Genomic DNA, 12,232 nt, shown 5'->3' with positions numbered 1-12,232 from the left:
CAGTCAGCGACTGGCTAACATCAGACAGCGACCAGTTAACATCAGACAGCGACTGGCTAACATCAGACAGCGACTGGTTAACATCAGTCAGCGACTGGTTAATATCAGACAGCGACTGGCTAACATCAGAGCGACTGGTTAACATCAGAGCGACTGGCTAACATCAGACAGAGACTGGCTAACATCAGACAACGACCAGTTAACATCAGACAGCGACTGGCTAACATCAGTCAGCGACCGGTTAACATCAGACAGCGACTGGCTAACATCAGAGCGACTGGTTAACATCAGATAGCGACTGGTTAACATCAGACAGCGACTGGCTAACATCAGACAGCGACTGGCTAACATCAGACAGCGACTGGCTAACATCAGACAGCGACCAGTTAACATCAGACAGCGACCAGTTAACATCAGTCAGCGACTGGCTAACATTAGAGCGACTGGTTAACATCAGTCAGCGACTGGCTAACATCAGATGGACTGGTTAACATCACACACCGACTGGTTAACATCAGACAGCGACTGGCTAACATCAGACAGCGACCAGTTAACATCAGACAGTGACTGGTTAACATCACACACCGACAGGTTAACATCAGACAGCGACTGGCTAACAGCAGACAGCGACTGGCTAACATCAGACAGCGACCAGTTAACATCAGACAGCGACTGGCTAAGATCAGACAGCGACCAGTTAACATCAGACAGTGACTGGTTAACATCACACACCGACAGGTTAACATCAGACAGCGACTGGCTAACATCAGTCAGTGACTGGCTAACATCAGACAGCGACCAGTTAACATCAGACAGCGACTGGCTAAGATCAGACAGCGACCAGTTAACATCAGACAGCGACTGGCTAACATCAGTCAGCGACTGGCTAACATCAGACAGCGACTGGCTAACATCAGACAGCGACTGGCTAACATCAGACAGCGACCAGTTAACATCAGACAGCGACCAGTTAACATCAGTCAGCGACTGGCTAACATTAGAGCGACTGGTTAACATCAGTCAGCGACTGGCTAACATCAGAGCGACTGGTTAACATCACACACCGACTGGTTAACATCAGACAGCGACTGGCTAACATCAGACAGCGACCAGTTAACATCAGACAGTGACTGGTTAACATCACACACCGACAGGTTAACATCAGACAGCGACTGGCTAACAGCAGACAGCGACTGGCTAACATCAGACAGCGACCAGTTAACATCAGTCAGTCACTGGCTAACATCAGACAGCGACCAGTTAACATCAGACAGCGACTGGCTAAGATCAGACAGCGACCAGTTAACATCAGACAGTGACTGGTTAACATCACACACAGACAGGTTAACATCAGACAGCGACTGGCTAACAGCAGACAGCGACTGGCTAACATCAGACAGCGACCAGTTAACATCAGTCAGTAACTGGCTAACATCAGACAGCGACCGGTTAACATCAGTCAGCAACTGGTTAACATCAGACAGCAACCGGTTAACATCAGTCAGCGACTGCCTAACGTCAGAAAGCGACCGGTTAACATCAGACAGCGACTGGCTAACATCAGAGCGACTGGTTAACATCAGTCAGCGACTGGTTAACATCAGACAGCGACCGGTTAACATCAGTCAGCGACTGGTTAACATCAGACAGCGACCGGTTAACATCAGTCAGCGACTGCCTAACGTCAGACAGCGACTGGCTAAAATCAGAGCGACTGGTTAACATCAGAGCGACTGGTTAACATCAGTCAGCGATTGGCTAACATCAGACAGCGACTGGCTAACATCAGACAGCGACCAGTTAACATCAGACAGCGATTGGCTAACATCAGACAGCGACTGGCTGACATCAGAAAGCGACCAGTTAACATCAGACAGCGACTGGCTAACATCAGACAGCGACCAGTTAACATCAGACAGCGACTGGTTAACATCAGACAGCGACTGGCTAACATCAGACAGCGACTGGCTAACATCAGACAGCGACCAGTTAACATCAGACAGCGACTGGCTAACATCAGTCAGCGACTGGCTAACATCAGACAGCGACCAGTTAACATCAGACAGCGACTGGCTAACATCAGACAGCGACTGGCTAACATCAGACAGCGACCAGTTAACATCAGACAGCGACTGGCTAACATCAGAGCGACTGGTTAACATCAGAGCGACTGGTTAACATCAGAGCGACTCGATAACATCAGACAGCGACTGGCTAACATCAGACAGCGACTGGCTAACATCAGTCAGCGACTGGTTAACATCAGACAGCGACTGGCTAACATCAGACAGCGACCAGTTAACGTCAGACAGCGACCGGTTAACATCAGACAGCGACTGGCTAACATCAGACAGCGACTGGCTAACATCAGACAGCGACTGGTTAACATCAGAGCGACTGGTTAACATCAGACAGCGACTCGATAACATCAGACAGCGACTGGCTAACATCAGACAGCGACTGGCTAACATCAGTCAGCGACTGGTTAACATCAGACAGCGACTGGCTAACATCAGACAGCGACCAGTTAACGTCAGACAGCGACCGGTTAACATCAGACAGCGACTGGCTAACATCAGACAGCGACTGGCTAACATCAGACAGCGACTGGTTAACATCAGAGCGACTGGTTAACATCAGACAGCGACTGGCTAACATCAGACAGCGACTGGCTAACATCAGTCAGCGACTGGTTAACATCAGACAGCGACTGGCTAACATCAGACAGCGACCAGTTAACGTCAGACAGCGACCGGTTAACATCAGACAGCGACTGGCTAACATCAGACAGCGACTGGCTAACATCAGACAGCGACCAGTTAACATCAGACAGCGACTGGCTAACATCAGACAGCGACCAGTTAACATCAGACAGCGACTGGTTAACATCAGACAGCGACTGGCTAACATCAGACAGCGACCAGTTAACATCAGACAGCGACTGGCTAACATCAGTCAGCGACTGGCTAACATCAGACAGCGACTGGCTAACATCAGACAGCGACTGGCTAACATCAGTCAGCGACTGGCTAACATCAGACAGCGACCAGTTAACATCAGACAGCGACTGGCTAACATCAGACAGCGATTGGCTAACATCAGACAGCGACCAGTTAACATCAGACAGCGACTGGCTAACATCAGACAGTGACTGGCTAACATCAGACAGCGACTGGCTAACATCAGTCAGGGACTGGCTAACATCAGACAGCGACCAGTTAACATCAGACAGCGACTGGCTAACATCAGTCAGCGACTGGCTAACATCAGACAGCGACCAGTTAACATCAGACAGCGACTGGCTAACATCAGACAGCGACTGGTTAACATCAGTCAGCGACTGGTTAACATCACACACCGACTGGTTAACATCAGACAGTGACTGGCTAACATCAGAGCGACTAGTTAAAATCACACACCGACTGGTTAACATCCGACAGCGACTGGTTAACATCACACACCGACTGGTTAACATCAGACAGCGACTGGCTAACATCAGTCAGCGACCAGTTAAGATCAGACAGCGACTGGCTAACATCAGACAGCGACCGGTTAACATCAGACAGCGACCGGTTAATATCAGACAGCGACCGGTTAACATCAGACAGCAACCAGTTAACATCAGACAGCGACCAGTTAACATCAGACAGCGACTGGCTAACATCAGACAGCGACTGGCTAACATCAGACAGCGACCAGTTAACGTCAGACAGCGACTGGCTAACATCAGTCAGCGACTGGCTAACGTCAGAAAGCGACCGGCTAACGTCAGACAGCAACCGGTTAACATCAGACAGCGACTGGCTAACATCAGACAGCGACCAGTTAACATCAGACAGCGACTGGCGAACATCAGACAGCGAATGGCTAACATCAGACAGCGACCAGTTAACGTCAGACAGCGACTGGTTAACATCAGTCAGCGACCAGTTAACATCAGACAGCGACTGGCTAACATCAGTCAGCGATTGGCTAACATCAGACAGCGACTGGCGAACATCAGACAGCGACCGGCTAACGTCAGACAGCAACCGGTTAACATCAGACAGCGACTGGCTAACATCAGACAGCGACCAGTTAACATCAGACAGCGACTGGCGAACATCAGACAGTGACTGGCTAACATCAGACAGCGACCAGTTAACGTCAGACAGCGACTGGTTAACATCAGACAGCGACCAGTTAACATCAGACAGCGACTGGCTAACATCAGTCAGCGATTGGCTAACATCAGACAGCGACTGGCTAACATCAGACAGCGACTGGCTAACATCAGACAGCGACTGGTTAACATCAGACAGCGACCAGTTAACATCAGACAGCGACTGGCTAACATCAGTCAGCGACTGGCTAACATCAGACAGCGACCAGTTAACATCAGACAGCGACTGGCTAACATCAGACAGCGACTGGTTAACATCAGTCAGCGACTGGTTAATATCAGACAGCGACTGGCTAACATCAGACAGCGATTGGCTAACATCAGACAGCGACCAGTTAACATCAGACAGTGACTGGCTAACATCAGACAGCGACTGGCTAACATCAGTCAGGGACTGGCTAACATCAGACAGCGACCAGTTAACATCAGACAGCGACTGGCTAACATCAGTCAGCGACTGGCTAACATCAGACAGCGACCAGTTAACATCAGACAGCGACTGGCTAACATCAGACAGCGACTGGCTAACATCAGTCAGCGACTGGCTAACATCAGACAGCGACCAGTTAACATCAGACAGCGACTGGCTAACATCAGACAGCGACTGGCTAACATCAGACAGCGACCAGTTAACATCAGACAGCGACTGGCTAACATCAGAGCGACTGGTTAACATCAGAGCGACTGGTTAACATCAGAGCGACTCGATAACATCAGACAGCGACTGGCTAACATCAGACAGCGACTGGCTAACATCAGTCAGCGACTGGTTAACATCAGACAGCGACTGGCTAACATCAGACAGCGACCAGTTAACGTCAGACAGCGACCGGTTAACATCAGACAGCGACTGGCTAACATCAGACAGCGACTGGCTAACATCAGACAGCGACTGGTTAACATCAGAGCGACTGGTTAACATCAGACAGCGACTCGATAACATCAGACAGCGACTGGCTAACATCAGACAGCGACTGGCTAACATCAGTCAGCGACTGGTTAACATCAGACAGCGACTGGCTAACATCAGACAGCGACCAGTTAACGTCAGACAGCGACCGGTTAACATCAGACAGCGACTGGCTAACATCAGACAGCGACTGGCTAACATCAGACAGCGACTGGTTAACATCAGAGCGACTGGTTAACATCAGACAGCGACTGGCTAACATCAGACAGCGACTGGCTAACATCAGTCAGCGACTGGTTAACATCAGACAGCGACTGGCTAACATCAGACAGCGACCAGTTAACGTCAGACAGCGACCGGTTAACATCAGACAGCGACTGGCTAACATCAGACAGCGACTGGCTAACATCAGACAGCGACCAGTTAACATCAGACAGCGACTGGCTAACATCAGACAGCGACCAGTTAACATCAGACAGCGACTGGTTAACATCAGACAGCGACTGGCTAACATCAGACAGCGACCAGTTAACATCAGACAGCGACTGGCTAACATCAGTCAGCGACTGGCTAACATCAGACAGCGACTGGCTAACATCAGACAGCGACTGGCTAACATCAGTCAGCGACTGGCTAACATCAGACAGCGACCAGTTAACATCAGACAGCGACTGGCTAACATCAGACAGCGATTGGCTAACATCAGACAGCGACCAGTTAACATCAGACAGCGACTGGCTAACATCAGACAGTGACTGGCTAACATCAGACAGCGACTGGCTAACATCAGTCAGGGACTGGCTAACATCAGACAGCGACCAGTTAACATCAGACAGCGACTGGCTAACATCAGTCAGCGACTGGCTAACATCAGACAGCGACCAGTTAACATCAGACAGCGACTGGCTAACATCAGACAGCGACTGGTTAACATCAGTCAGCGACTGGTTAACATCACACACCGACTGGTTAACATCAGACAGTGACTGGCTAACATCAGAGCGACTAGTTAAAATCACACACCGACTGGTTAACATCCGACAGCGACTGGTTAACATCACACACCGACTGGTTAACATCAGACAGCGACTGGCTAACATCAGTCAGCGACCAGTTAAGATCAGACAGCGACTGGCTAACATCAGACAGCGACCGGTTAACATCAGACAGCGACCGGTTAATATCAGACAGCGACCGGTTAACATCAGACAGCAACCAGTTAACATCAGACAGCGACCAGTTAACATCAGACAGCGACTGGCTAACATCAGACAGCGACTGGCTAACATCAGACAGCGACCAGTTAACGTCAGACAGCGACTGGCTAACATCAGTCAGCGACTGGCTAACGTCAGAAAGCGACCGGCTAACGTCAGACAGCAACCGGTTAACATCAGACAGCGACTGGCTAACATCAGACAGCGACCAGTTAACATCAGACAGCGACTGGCGAACATCAGACAGCGAATGGCTAACATCAGACAGCGACCAGTTAACGTCAGACAGCGACTGGTTAACATCAGTCAGCGACCAGTTAACATCAGACAGCGACTGGCTAACATCAGTCAGCGATTGGCTAACATCAGACAGCGACTGGCGAACATCAGACAGCGACCGGCTAACGTCAGACAGCAACCGGTTAACATCAGACAGCGACTGGCTAACATCAGACAGCGACCAGTTAACATCAGACAGCGACTGGCGAACATCAGACAGTGACTGGCTAACATCAGACAGCGACCAGTTAACGTCAGACAGCGACTGGTTAACATCAGACAGCGACCAGTTAACATCAGACAGCGACTGGCTAACATCAGTCAGCGATTGGCTAACATCAGACAGCGACTGGCTAACATCAGACAGCGACTGGCTAACATCAGACAGCGACTGGTTAACATCAGACAGCGACCAGTTAACATCAGACAGCGACTGGCTAACATCAGTCAGCGACTGGCTAACATCAGACAGCGACCAGTTAACATCAGACAGCGACTGGCTAACATCAGACAGCGACTGGTTAACATCAGTCAGCGACTGGTTAATATCAGACAGCGACTGGCTAACATCAGACAGCGATTGGCTAACATCAGACAGCGACCAGTTAACATCAGACAGTGACTGGCTAACATCAGACAGCGACTGGCTAACATCAGTCAGGGACTGGCTAACATCAGACAGCGACCAGTTAACATCAGACAGCGACTGGCTAACATCAGTCAGCGACTGGCTAACATCAGACAGCGACCAGTTAACATCAGACAGCGACTGGCTAACATCAGACAGCGACTGGTTAACATCAGTCAGCGACTGGTTAACATCACACACCGACTGGTTAACATCAGACAGTGACTGGCTAACATCAGAGCGACTAGTTAAAATCACACACCGACTGGTTAACATCAGACAGCGACTGGCTAACATCAGTCAGCGACCAGTTAAGATCAGACAGCGACTGGCTAACATCAGTCAGCGACCAGTTAACATCAGACAGCGACTGGTTAACATCACACACCGACTGGTTAACATCAGACAGCGACTGGCTAACATCAGACAGCGACTGGCTAACATCAGTCAGCGACCAGTTAACATCAGACAGCGACTGGCTAACATCAGTCAGCGACCAGTTAACATCAGACAGCGACTGGTTAACATCACACACCGACTGGTTAACATCAGACAGCGACTGGCTAACATCAGACAGCGACCAGTTAACATCAGACAGCGACTGGCTAACATCAGACAGCGACCGGTTAACATCAGACAGCGACCGGTTAATATCAGACAGCGACCGGTTAACATCAGACAGCAACCAGTTAACATCAGACAGCGACCAGTTAACATCAGACAGCGACTGGCTAACATCAGACAGCGACTGGCTAACATCAGACAGCGACCAGTTAACGTCAGACAGCGACTGGCTAACATCAGTCAGCGACTGGCTAACGTCAGAAAGCGACCGGCTAACGTCAGACAGCAACCGGTTAACATCAGACAGCGACTGGCTAACATCAGACAGCGACCAGTTAACATCAGACAGCGACTGGCGAACATCAGACAGCGAATGGCTAACATCAGACAGCGACCAGTTAACGTCAGACAGCGACTGGTTAACATCAGTCAGCGACCAGTTAACATCAGACAGCGACTGGCTAACATCAGTCAGCGATTGGCTAACATCAGACAGCGACTGGCGAACATCAGACAGCGACCGGCTAACGTCAGACAGCAACCGGTTAACATCAGACAGCGACTGGCTAACATCAGACAGCGACCAGTTAACATCAGACAGCGACTGGCGAACATCAGACAGTGACTGGCTAACATCAGACAGCGACCAGTTAACGTCAGACAGCGACTGGTTAACATCAGACAGCGACCAGTTAACATCAGACAGCGACTGGCTAACATCAGTCAGCGATTGGCTAACATCAGACAGCGACTGGCTAACATCAGACAGCGACTGGCTAACATCAGACAGCGACTGGTTAACATCAGACAGCGACCAGTTAACATCAGACAGCGACTGGCTAACATCAGTCAGCGACTGGCTAACATCAGACAGCGACCAGTTAACATCAGACAGCGACTGGCTAACATCAGACAGCGACTGGCTAACATCAGACAGCGACTGGCTAACATCAGACAGCGACTGGTTAACATCAGACAGCGACCAGTTAACATCAGACAGCGACTGGCTAACATCAGTCAGCGACTGGCTAACATCAGACAGCGACCAGTTAACATCAGACAGCGACTGGCTAACATCAGACAGCGACTGGCTAACATCAGACAGCGACTGGTTAACATCAGACAGCGACTGGCTAACATCAGACAGCGACCAGTTAACATCAGACAGCGACTGGCTAACATCAGAGCGACTGGTTAACATCAGAGCGACTGGTTAACATCAGACAGCGACTGGCTAACATCAGACAGCGACTGGCTAACATCAGTCAGCGACTGGTTAACATCAGACAGCGACTGGCTAACATCAGACAGCGACCAGTTAACGTCAGACAGCGACCGGTTAACATCAGACAGCGACTGGCTAACATCAGACAGCGACTGGCTAACATCAGACAGCGACTGGCTAACATCAGACAGCGACCGGTTAACATCAGACAGCGACTGGCTAACATCAGACACCGACTGGCTAACATCAGACAGCGACTGGCTAACATCAGACAGCGACCGGTTAACATCAGACAGCGACTGGCTAACATCAGACAGCGACTGGCTAACATCAGACAGCGACTGGTTAACATCAGACAGCGACAGGCTAACATCAGACAGCGACTGGCTAACATCAGACAGCGACCAGTTAACATCAGATAGCGACTGGCTAACATCAGAAAGCGACTGGTTAACATCAGACAGCGCACGGTTAACATCAGACAGCGACCAGTTTACATCAGACAGCGACTGGCTAACATCAGACAGCGACCGGTTAACATCAGACAGCGACTGGCTAACATCAGACAGCGACTGGCTAACATCATACAGCGACCAGTTAACATCAGACAGCGACTGGCTAACATCAGACAGCGCACGGTTAACATCAGACAGCGACCAGTTAACATCAGACAGCGACTGGCTAACATCAGAGCGACTGGTTAACATCAGAGCGACTGGTTAACATCAGACAGCGACCAGTTAACATCAGACAGCGACTGGCTAACATCAGACAGCGACTGGCTAACATCAGACAGCGACTGGCTAACATCAGTCAGCGACTGGCTAACATCAGACAGCGACCAGTTAACATAAGACAGCGACTGGCTAACATCAGTCAGCGACTGGCTAACATCAGACAGCGACCAGTTAACATCAGACAGCGACTGGCTAACATCAGACAGCGACTGCTTAACATCAGTCAGCGACTGGTTAACATCACACACCGACCAGTTAACATCAGACAGTGACTGGCTAACATCAGAGCGACTGGTTAAAATCACACACCAACTGGTTAACATCAGACAGCGACTGGTTAACATCACACACCGACTGGTTAACATCAGACAGCGACTGGCTAACATCAGTCAGCGACCAGTTAACATCAGACAGCGACTGGCTAACATCAGACAGCGACCGGTTAACATCAGACAGCGACCGGTTAATATCAGACAGGGACCGGTTAACATCAGACAGCAACCAGTTAACATCAGACAGCGACCAGTTAACATCAGACAGCGACTGGCTAACATCAGACAGCGACTGGCTAACATCAGACAGCGACCAGTTAACATCAGACAGCGACTGGCTAACATCAGACAGCGACTGGCTAACATCAGACAGCGACCAGTTAACATCAGACAGCGACTGGCTAACATCAGACAGCGACTGGTTAACATCAGAGCGACCAGTTAACATCAGACAGCGACTGGCGAACATCAGACAGCGACTGGCTAACATCAGACAGCGACCAGTTAACGTCAGACAGCGACTGGCTAACATCAGTCAGCGACTGGCTAACATCAGACAGCGACCAGTTAACATCAGACAGCGACTGGCTAACATCAGACAGCGACTGGTTAACATCAGTCAGCGACTGGTTAACATCACACACCGACTGGTTAACATCAGACAGTGACTGGCTAACATCAGAGCGACTAGTTAAAATCACACACCGACTGGTTAACATCCGACAGCGACTGGTTAACATCACACACCGACTGGTTAACATCAGACAGCGACTGGCTAACATCAGTCAGCGACCAGTTAAGATCAGACAGCGACTGGCTAACATCAGACAGCGACCGGTTAACATCAGACAGCGACCGGTTAATATCAGACAGCGACCGGTTAACATCAGACAGCAACCAGTTAACATCAGACAGCGACCAGTTAACATCAGACAGCGACTGGCTAACATCAGACAGCGACTGGCTAACATCAGACAGCGACCAGTTAACGTCAGACAGCGACTGGCTAACATCAGTCAGCGACTGGCTAACGTCAGAAAGCGACCGGCTAACGTCAGACAGCAACCGGTTAACATCAGACAGCGACTGGCTAACATCAGACAGCGACCAGTTAACATCAGACAGCGACTGGCGAACATCAGACAGCGAATGGCTAACATCAGACAGCGACCAGTTAACGTCAGACAGCGACTGGTTAACATCAGTCAGCGACCAGTTAACATCAGACAGCGACTGGCTAACATCAGTCAGCGATTGGCTAACATCAGACAGCGACTGGCGAACATCAGACAGCGACCGGCTAACGTCAGACAGCAACCGGTTAACATCAGACAGCGACTGGCTAACATCAGACAGCGACCAGTTAACATCAGACAGCGACTGGCGAACATCAGACAGTGACTGGCTAACATCAGACAGCGACCAGTTAACGTCAGACAGCGACTGGTTAACATCAGACAGCGACCAGTTAACATCAGACAGCGACTGGCTAACATCAGTCAGCGATTGGCTAACATCAGACAGCGACTGGCTAACATCAGACAGCGACTGGCTAACATCAGACAGCGACTGGTTAACATCAGACAGCGACCAGTTAACATCAGACAGCGACTGGCTAACATCAGTCAGCGACTGGCTAACATCAGACAGCGACCAGTTAACATCAGACAGCGACTGGCTAACATCAGACAGCGACTGGTTAACATCAGTCAGCGACTGGTTAATATCAGACAGCGACTGGCTAACATCAGACAGCGATTGGCTAACATCAGACAGCGACCAGTTAACATCAGACAGTGACTGGCTAACATCAGACAGCGACTGGCTAACATCAGTCAGGGACTGGCTAACATCAGACAGCGACCAGTTAACATCAGACAGCGACTGGCTAACATCAGTCAGCGACTGGCTAACATCAGACAGCGACCAGTTAACATCAGACAGCGACTGGCTAACATCAGACAGCGACTGGTTAACATCAGTCAGCGACTGGTTAACATCACACACCGACTGGTTAACATCAGACAGTGACTGGCTAACATCAGAGCGACTAGTTAAAATCACACACCGACTGGTTAACATCAGACAGCGACTGGCTAACATCAGTCAGCGACCAGTTAAGATCAGACAGCGACTGGCTAACATCAGTCAGCGACCAGTTAACATCAGACAGCGACTGGTTAACATCACACACCGACTGGTTAACATCAGACAGCGACTGGCTAACATCAGACAGCG

Source organism: Telmatherina bonti (assembly GCF_933228915.1).
Source record: "Telmatherina bonti genome assembly, chromosome: 16".
NCBI classification, from domain to species: domain Eukaryota; kingdom Metazoa; phylum Chordata; class Actinopteri; order Atheriniformes; family Telmatherinidae; genus Telmatherina; species Telmatherina bonti.
This window is presented reverse-complemented; position numbering follows the sequence as displayed.